Source organism: Capsicum annuum, chromosome 4, assembly GCF_002878395.1.
Source record: "Capsicum annuum cultivar UCD-10X-F1 chromosome 4, UCD10Xv1.1, whole genome shotgun sequence".
In the NCBI taxonomy this organism is placed as follows: Eukaryota; Viridiplantae; Streptophyta; class Magnoliopsida; order Solanales; family Solanaceae; genus Capsicum; species Capsicum annuum.
This window is the reverse complement of record NC_061114.1, coordinates 39,781,068-39,790,115: the sequence shown is the minus strand read 5'-3', so window position 1 is coordinate 39,790,115 and position 9,048 is coordinate 39,781,068.

Genomic DNA, 9,048 nt, shown 5'->3' with positions numbered 1-9,048 from the left:
TCTTGGAAGCTTGGATAGGGGATGGAAAACATTTCAATTTGGGTTTTAATCCTTTTACTTTTGTTTGTTTATGGATTATAATATGGATTCATTCATCTAGATTAGGATTACGTCCATTAGCGACTCAATGCCCCCTTTCTAGGTAAGGCCAAGAACATGTTTACTATTGATTTGAATTGAGGTTTTTTTGATTGATTATCATATCTGGTTTTTTTTAACCTTTTCATAATTATTTTAAGGATTTATGTCCCTTAGAATATATCAATTGTTGACTTTGTGATCCCGAAAGGGGGAATAAAAAGATAGAATATGGGGGTAAATAGAGCAAGGTTCTTATTCTTTTATAAAATAAGGAATTTAAATTAGCATTTAGGATAGGGATATACCTAGAATCCTTGCTTGGTTCACTTGTAGGATGACATCTTAATGCATTTTAATAGATTGTTACATTCCCGCTCAATGATATAGTTGTAATGTCCAATTAGGTAGAAGATTAGAGGTCGGGAGAACATGATCATATAAAAACCCTATGAATCAACAATCAAGATAAGTAATCTAACGAATGAAGTTCAATAGCATAGTATGATTGTTTATAGTTCTTTAACCCTGGGTTTTCATCTATTGATTGTCCAAAGTCTATACTTTTTTGCATTATTCTAATTTAATTTTAGTTTAATCTTAATAGTGAAACTAGAATTGGAAAGTTGTCAACACAAGTCTCTGAGGGATTGATATTTGTCTTTATTTAAGGCTACTGTATTCCTTAGTGATAACATGTACACTTGTGTGTGCGCTTGGATGAAACATAGACTCCGTAAGTTTCTACCGAATATTACAAAGCTCATCTTTTAACTGCAGCATCCTTGCAAGATAGATAAATTGATTCAAAAACTATCTATGTTGCACATGACATGTCATGATCAAGCTATTAGGGATTTCTCCTTACCACAATTATGCTTCACCTATTAGTGAAAAATGGAACAAACATAACCTCAATTATACCTGATCCAACCCAGGGATAGTATATAAAGTATTTATCCCAGTGAAATTGGCTAGGTGCATGTTTGCATCATCTGATGCTGCCCTTAAGAATACTCTTTTAAGATTCAGATGCTGAATTATTACACTAGTAATGTCAAACTTCATATTCGGGGGTAACACATGTGGGATAATGGCACCAATCTCAGAAGGCTCTATATACTCTATGTCTTCATCCTCATCATATGGTGGTAGAAACTAATATACAGGTATAACTCAATCTTTACCACCCCTAGATCTCTCTTGATCGATAGTTGAACATTGAATAACCATTGTTATTAGCCTGGATAGCTTTGATTTCCAAGCTAAGCTAGCTTCATTAACTACTTTTCTATCTTCAGCTTCCTTTGATAAAAATTGTTCTTTCTATTTGCAATATTTTTTGGATCTGCAGGATGGGGAGGTATAATCTAAGGATCTTGAACCCCAATAGAAACATCATCACAAACTTTCTCAGACATCTTTCATGGTGTTTGTATGATTATCTCAAGTTTAGGATCAACATAGAGTTAAGGATTTCCTTAACTCTTAGTGCTAGGCATACACAGGGGTACACCAAACTAAAGATAGAGAATAAAGACTTGCGAATATCACCAACTTCAATCAACAATTCACACCATCTTTCCTTGCAAAGATGCCAAAATTTAATATCTCCCAAAACTAACCTCTTTAGAAGTATGCTATGGTCGATGCCAAATATAATAACCTAACTTAGGTTGTGTTCAAACATATAGAGAAAACAATAAAAGTATCTCAAATTTGACAAAATTCACAAGGAGTGCAAAAAAGTAAATAGAGGGAATTTGAAGTCAGCAGTAAGTAACCAAACTTGAATGCTTAAGTTTGTAAACAATAGGTGATGAACACAAGGACTGTTTTTGACCTGGCTTCATAACTATGTAGGATTCTCATGTTCAACCCACTTATCCTACTACTATGCATGTAAAGTTGACAAACTCTGTACTATCAACCATTTTGTGAACACGTAGAAAGATTTCACCATTTACCCTATGAGTCTCAAGGTGTAGCTTTGATGTCCCTTGCCTATAACCTCAGTACAATTCTCATTTTTTATATCTCGAGTTGATTATATGAGAGTTGGTAGCCTTGAATAAATATTATAATAACCTTTTCCCAATCTTAAACACCTTCGTGAGAAAGTTCTTGAATACAAGAAATTTCCAAGCTTCGGCATACAATAAATTATAGTAGAGTAGTTGAATCTCCAACTTCCCCTAAGTAGCTAATCCGTCAAGGTTACCAAAACCCTAGTCAAGAAAATTTTCCGCTCATGCTTATGAAATAAACCATAATAATCAATGAACAAAACATGTAATTAATTGCACAATGATGAAAGAATAAAATCAAAAATCTCTAAATTAATGCTAAGCTAAAAATCTAAGACAATTTTATCAAAAAGTATGTTAAAGTGTGTAACCTAATAATGAAATAATGCGAAGGTATTTATAGTATCCCAAAATAAAAAAGAAATTCTAATAAAAACAGAATAGAAAAAGTAAGTAAAAAAACATTACATTTTGTAAGGTCTCCTTACGAGTTGTGTGCTATTAGTCGTAGGCTTTCTAGTGAATTGTCATCTTCCAGGACCCAATCTTTTATTGTCATTATGATTCATCACCACAAATTATAGTGAGTCCTTACGACTCATGGCCTTCACTCGTTATCACTTGTGCCTTAATCTTCAGGACTTTTTACATTGCTTTCTTTATGATTTCCCACTATGAGTCGTAATCTAACTTTATAACTTGTAGTCTTCTGTTACTTCATCTCTGGACTTTAGTATCCTAATGAGTATAGCTACGAGTCGGATAGTGTCGTGATGACTCATAGCCTCACATATTCATCATTTTTTTAATCCTTTCTTCTATCCTTTTAGTCTAACACCAATGTTAACCTATTTTGCCTGCAACAACACACAAAACCACATCATATCCAACAAGATAACATAAGTCCAAGCATAAATTTCTTATTTTAAGCATCGAATATGCCATGCTTTCACAGTGCATCAGGTATTTTAGTAGTTTGTTATAGTAATAGAAAGATGGGATGTTGGTCTAAAAAAGTATCTTTGGTGAGGGATATTATTTTTTCAGCTTATTCAAATCAGCTTTTTGAATTTATGGCACCTTCAGTAAGAGTAGTGCACTTGGAACTTTAATTGATGATTCATTTAATCAGTCTGAATTCAAAACCATTCAGCTTTACTGAACACCATGATTGGTATGACTTTATTTCCCCATATTTACCTTTTTATTGTATGTATTTGGGTCTTTATACCTAATGATGATTATATGCCTTGGTGATTTCATATTGATTATTGTGTGCTTTGTTATTAAATTCATGATTTTATGACTACTCTCGTGGTTTATTTCTTTTAGTAGTGGATATGGAAGATTTGTATTTATGTTTTCTCCCTATAGGTAGAGCATTTGGTTTTGGGTCCAATTTATCTTGGTACATTGGCCTTATTACGGCTCATGAGTGATACATGATATTGATGTTAATTTGGGTACCCTCTATTCATTATTTGATGTTTATATTATTGTTTATATTTCTATTATTGCTTTAGGTTATTTATATTATTACTTGAAGTAATTGATCCTTGCTAGGTAGTTGTATACACTAGTGTGAACTAGATAGAATTCTATTTCTTTGTGATTTTTATTTGGTGGAATAAATAGCTATAGCCTGATTTGATGCTTTTTTCTATAGTTAGGTAAGGTTGATTGTTTTCCCTCTTGGTCAGTTGTGTTAGATTTATTCAAGAATGTATCGTGATATCAAAGATATGTTGACCTTCTATGGTTCTTTATGGCTCTAGAGTAGGCAATTTAGTTGTATTGCATATTTTTGAGTTTGAGGCTCTTAGACTTGCCTTTTGTGTTCAAAGGTTGTTGCTTTGGCTATCTCTTTCTATATAGCTCATCCTTGAGCTTGACCAGTTTTGGGTCCCTTCTTTACTTGTGGTTACTTTATTTCTAGATAGCGATTAGATTTTGTAGTGAGATGTCCTGGATTCATCTCTTAGATTTGTTGGGTTCATCTCTTAATGATTGGTTTCCCTTATATTTCGTGTGGAATTAGATGTTATATTCTTGTGATGACATAATTCTTATCTAAAGTAGAGATAGAGAGTTAGAGGTAGGTGGTATTTACAATGATCACTTTTTGAGTTACTTGGTTCATTATTGGATTGGTAACATTGGTGCTTAGATTTTTAGATGATGTATTCAGTGGGAGTTGTATTGTTGAGTTGGGCTCAGTATGGTTTTATTCTCTATTAATGGGACATCCTACAACATATCATCGGTGATGAGTAGTTATGCCTTGATCATCTAGGTTTCAATCTCGGTTGCTATATGAACTAGTTGTTATATTGGCATAGATTGTATTCATTGGTTATATCTAATTGTGTACCCAGATAATGCTTTTTGAGTTTATTCTTGTATTTTTTGCAAGGGCTTTCAGTGGATCAGCTTTTATTCTTCACGTTCTCTGTGATGAGATTGCATGGACATAACTCAAGTGATTTTTCTCTCGATTTTGAGTAGATGACAAGTATGGATTAGTAAAAGAAGGTTATATTTGGATTTTGAGTTATTTATATGTCTCATGCCTTGATTTGCATTTGGCTTTAATAAGCCTTGGATTGATTGCTTATGTCGAGATGGTATTAGTGTATTATGGTTCACATTTGCATGCACCTTCCTTTTTCAATTCAGTTGGTGGTTAGTTGGTGGTTGAAGTTTAGCTTTTGGCTGTTTGGAAGTAAAGTGAGAGAGCTGGTCAAAAATGGGATACTTGTGGCAAAATCCCTTAGAAATGATCTCTCTTTTGAGAGATTATCTTAGAATTCATTCTCGAAGTGTTCTCTCTTTAGAAAGGTTATCTCGACATCCTTTTGATCTTTTGAGATCCTTCTATCTATTGACTTTTGAAGGCAAAAGTCCCTTTTGTAGTGTATATTGTAATGATCCTCCAGGTCATTTTTCATATTTCCGCTTATTTTTGCCGTTAGTATTTTTCCATAGCTATTCTAAGTCATTTATGACTTACTGCGACTGATAGTTCATTTTGTTTCTAGAGCCAGTTCCCTATTTTCAAGTCTTCACTGGTTTCAAATGTCCACCAAGCAAAAACTTCAGTAGAATGATCTCATATGCAAATTTTGACTGTGCCAATAACTCAGAAATATCAATTTTAGTCTGGGTAGACCTCTGGTTCGAATCCCAATGCACCCAAGCTCATTTTGAGCTATTTGTTGGAAAGTTTAAAAATTAAAAATTTTGCTGTGGGAACCACACTTTTTTGAAACAAACTCGGATGGAAAATCCAAATTCTCTATTGCATCCACAACGTTGAAATTAGTATGGTTATATAGTTCATTTGCGTATATTGTATTTTGAATGAATATCGAGGCATTGACGGAAACTTAAATTTTTTTTTAAGTATTAGCTATCAGTTGTGCTGAGAGCAAGTACTGCAATTGCATAAGTGAGGATAACAATCTCTATACATGCTTCTATAGCCAAGTATTCTGATTCCACACCTGGGTGTCCAATTGTCATACCTGATTACCTGGTATGGGTATAAAATGGCCCCTTAGGCTGCGTTTGGACAATTTTTTCACTTATCGTTGAGAGCCAAAAACCCTAAAGGAGTGTATTAACTCAAATTGAGTCCTATGGGTGACTTGGGAGCTTTATTAACATCTATTATCATGAATATCTTCAGATTTAAGGTTTGATTTCATTTGTTTCTCAGCAAAATTTTTAGTTCTTGACCTAAAACCTAAAATAGCTTAGGGCTTGATTTTAACATAAAATTAGCTTGGGTTTTACCTATTTTGAGGGTTGTGATTCCTTGATCATGTATTAGTGTTGGGTTGACCTCAAAAATGTGATATCCATAAGTGAGACCTACTTGGGCTTTTTGGTGTCATTTTTGGACCCGAAGAATTATGGTGAATATAGGTATCACTATTCTTTAATTGATGGGTTGATTATGACTTTTCTAGCATGATGGCATTTTGCTATTGTGAAATGAAGATAGAGATTTGGTGAATGATTTAGAGATTTATGGTTTGGATTTGAGGTAGGCTTTGGTCAATTGTTCTTCGTAAGATAATGAATGCTGTATTTTGCGTATGAATGTGAATGTTAAGATTGATTTTGTATAGAGTGACGTGGTCTTAATTATCTAATTTTGGGTGATAAAATGAGGGTTTGTTACCCGTAAGGGGAAATGCTTATTGAACTTTTAGTATCCTATTTCTTTGTCCTTTGTTTAAGATAATTCATAGAATTAAAGTGATATGATGCTAAGGTTTGGAGTGGTTTAAGTATTAAAAGGTTAGTTGGCATATTTAACCATAATTGGGCTACTGTGGTGATCTTAAAGTTTCTATTTTGGTGGAGTTGGCTTAAATGCCCATGTATCTAGGAAAAATTTCTATCTTAGGATTGGTTATGACTTACTTGACATCTACAAGTTAAACTAGATACCTTTTCCTGGTTTGCGATATAAATTTCCTAAATATGGATTTACACTCATTTAGCCACGGCTTGATTCAATACACCTATAATATTCAAATACACTTCTCTCTATTATAGGATAGAGGAAAATGCTGGATTAATGATATAACTTCCCTGTGAAACCAATGACAGACTTTAATATTGATGTTATTTATATGATTATTGATGATATTTATGACAAGTTTAATTATGAGTTTAGATGATATTTATGACCAGTTCAATTTCATGTTTTGATGATTTTTATGACCTATTCAGTTACAAGTTATGATGATATTTATGACTGGTTCAATTCCTAATCTTCATGATATTTATGACCAGTTCAATTCCATGTCTTGATGATATTTATGACCAGTTCAATTTTGAGTCTTTATGAAATTTATTACCGGTTTAATTCTGAGCTGTGATGATATTTATGACTTCAATTCTATGTCTTGATGATATTTATGACATGTTCAATTTTGAGTCTTGATGATGTTTATGACTGATTCAATTTCGAGTCTTGATGATACATATTCCTGGTTCAATTTCAGAGGATGATTACGATGATGATAGTTATGATAGTGATGGTTATAAGGATGATTTTTTTGATATTAATTATATACCTTGCATTCATTCTTATAGGAACATTTTCTATTACCAATATGTACCTATAGCTATCATCTAATATTAGAGGTGGGGGTTGCATAGTTATGGGCGATGACTATACCTTATGGTGTGTTATATGCTGCTTGAATCTTCTAAGCCTGGGGTGGTGGGGGTACATGATAGGATCGACCAAGTATTTTATTCTCTAGATTAGCCTGTTACTCCTATTTTTATTGACATTGTTATTATCATAGTTATGATCATTGTTATGGCTAGTTTATAATAGATTATCATTAATTCATGTATCAATACTTGACGTATGATTCTAATCACTTTTATCTTACAATTATATTATTATTCATGGCCATATGATGACTTGATATATGGATTAGAGCACCAAGTGTTGTAGTACTAGCTCCTGCTATGATTATGAGGTCCTAAATAGCTAGTCTGATGATCTGGGCTGTACTTTGAGTAAACCTTGATTATATGCTTATATATATGTATATATGTGTGTGTTATGTTAGTACTATATATATATATATATGCATATTTAGCTATGTGTAGCTACGTTATTACTGTATATCCTTCATTTCCTTGATTTACTCGGATTATAAACTCATTCCTTGGTTTTGTATACTTATATGTATCTTATTTCTGCTATTACATACATACTAGCAAGTGATATATGGTATAGTTTTGAGATTCCTAACTATGAAAGGATTAAGATAGTGTATTCTGACTACTTTCTTTGCCTTTATATGTTAGTCTATTAGACATGAATAAAATAGTGTATCCTTGTTATCTCATTATCTATCTTGTATGGTTGTTGGACATTCAGTTGTTTCCTTGCCTTATAGCTCATCGTGACTTGATGTAGATAATTGTTGAGCAATTATTTCTTGGTCTGACTATGTGTCCCTTGGTGACTCGGTGGGTGACCCAATGACTCATTAGCTGGACTCACAAGGTGACTTGTGTCAAACTAATACATACCACTCTACCGTATTACTGTTTGACAACTCATAGCCACTAGTAATAATTTGTAGATCGACTCGTAGGGTGCTCAGCCATAATAAAGATTCTTAGATTTCTTTGATATTTCATTTCTTTTCCCAGTGGTAACAAATTTGAGTCTTTCATCAGGTATAATGAAACTTAATAATACTATGAAATGAACACAAAGAAAGCACCACAAAAGCAGGCTCATCCCATCACTTATCAACTTAGGGATAAGCCCACTGATAATGAGCCACACGATTCCATAGAGGAGTATTTCATCAGCAGAATAGGTGCAAGCAAGGAGTAGTATACCCGAGGGCATGAAGGATAAATACTAGGTCCAGTCTCCTCTACAGGATAGGCCCCAAATGAATAACCTAAGTCATGATCCACCATATCACCTCCCTAGTTAAAAGAGGGAAAGGAGTCTAAGTTAGGCCTTAATGTTGAAGATGAGAAAGAAGATGTTGGTAGTAGATCCAATAGTAGAGTTTTAGAGTTGGTTTTATAGGATAGTGATGGTAGAAAAGGGGGATAGTATAGTGAGAATACCCATGTGGAGATTCCTCCTCTTCCAGTAATTCAGACTACTTTACAGATTGAGCCCACTTCAGTGCCTATCATTAACTTATGAGGGTACCCTGGGATATAGGAATTATATAATTAGAATAGTGCTACTGTCCCTACTATGCAGAGGCTGAAGAGAGGGTTCTACCTTGAGCACAAGTTAAGCACAATGGGCACGTATGACTTGCTAGAGAATGATGCTAGATTTAAAAAGTACCACTACGAGTTGATGACTAGAGCCTTTGGTAGATACAACCCAACACTAGTCTAGGAGTTTATGTAACATTTCAAATGGTGCTAA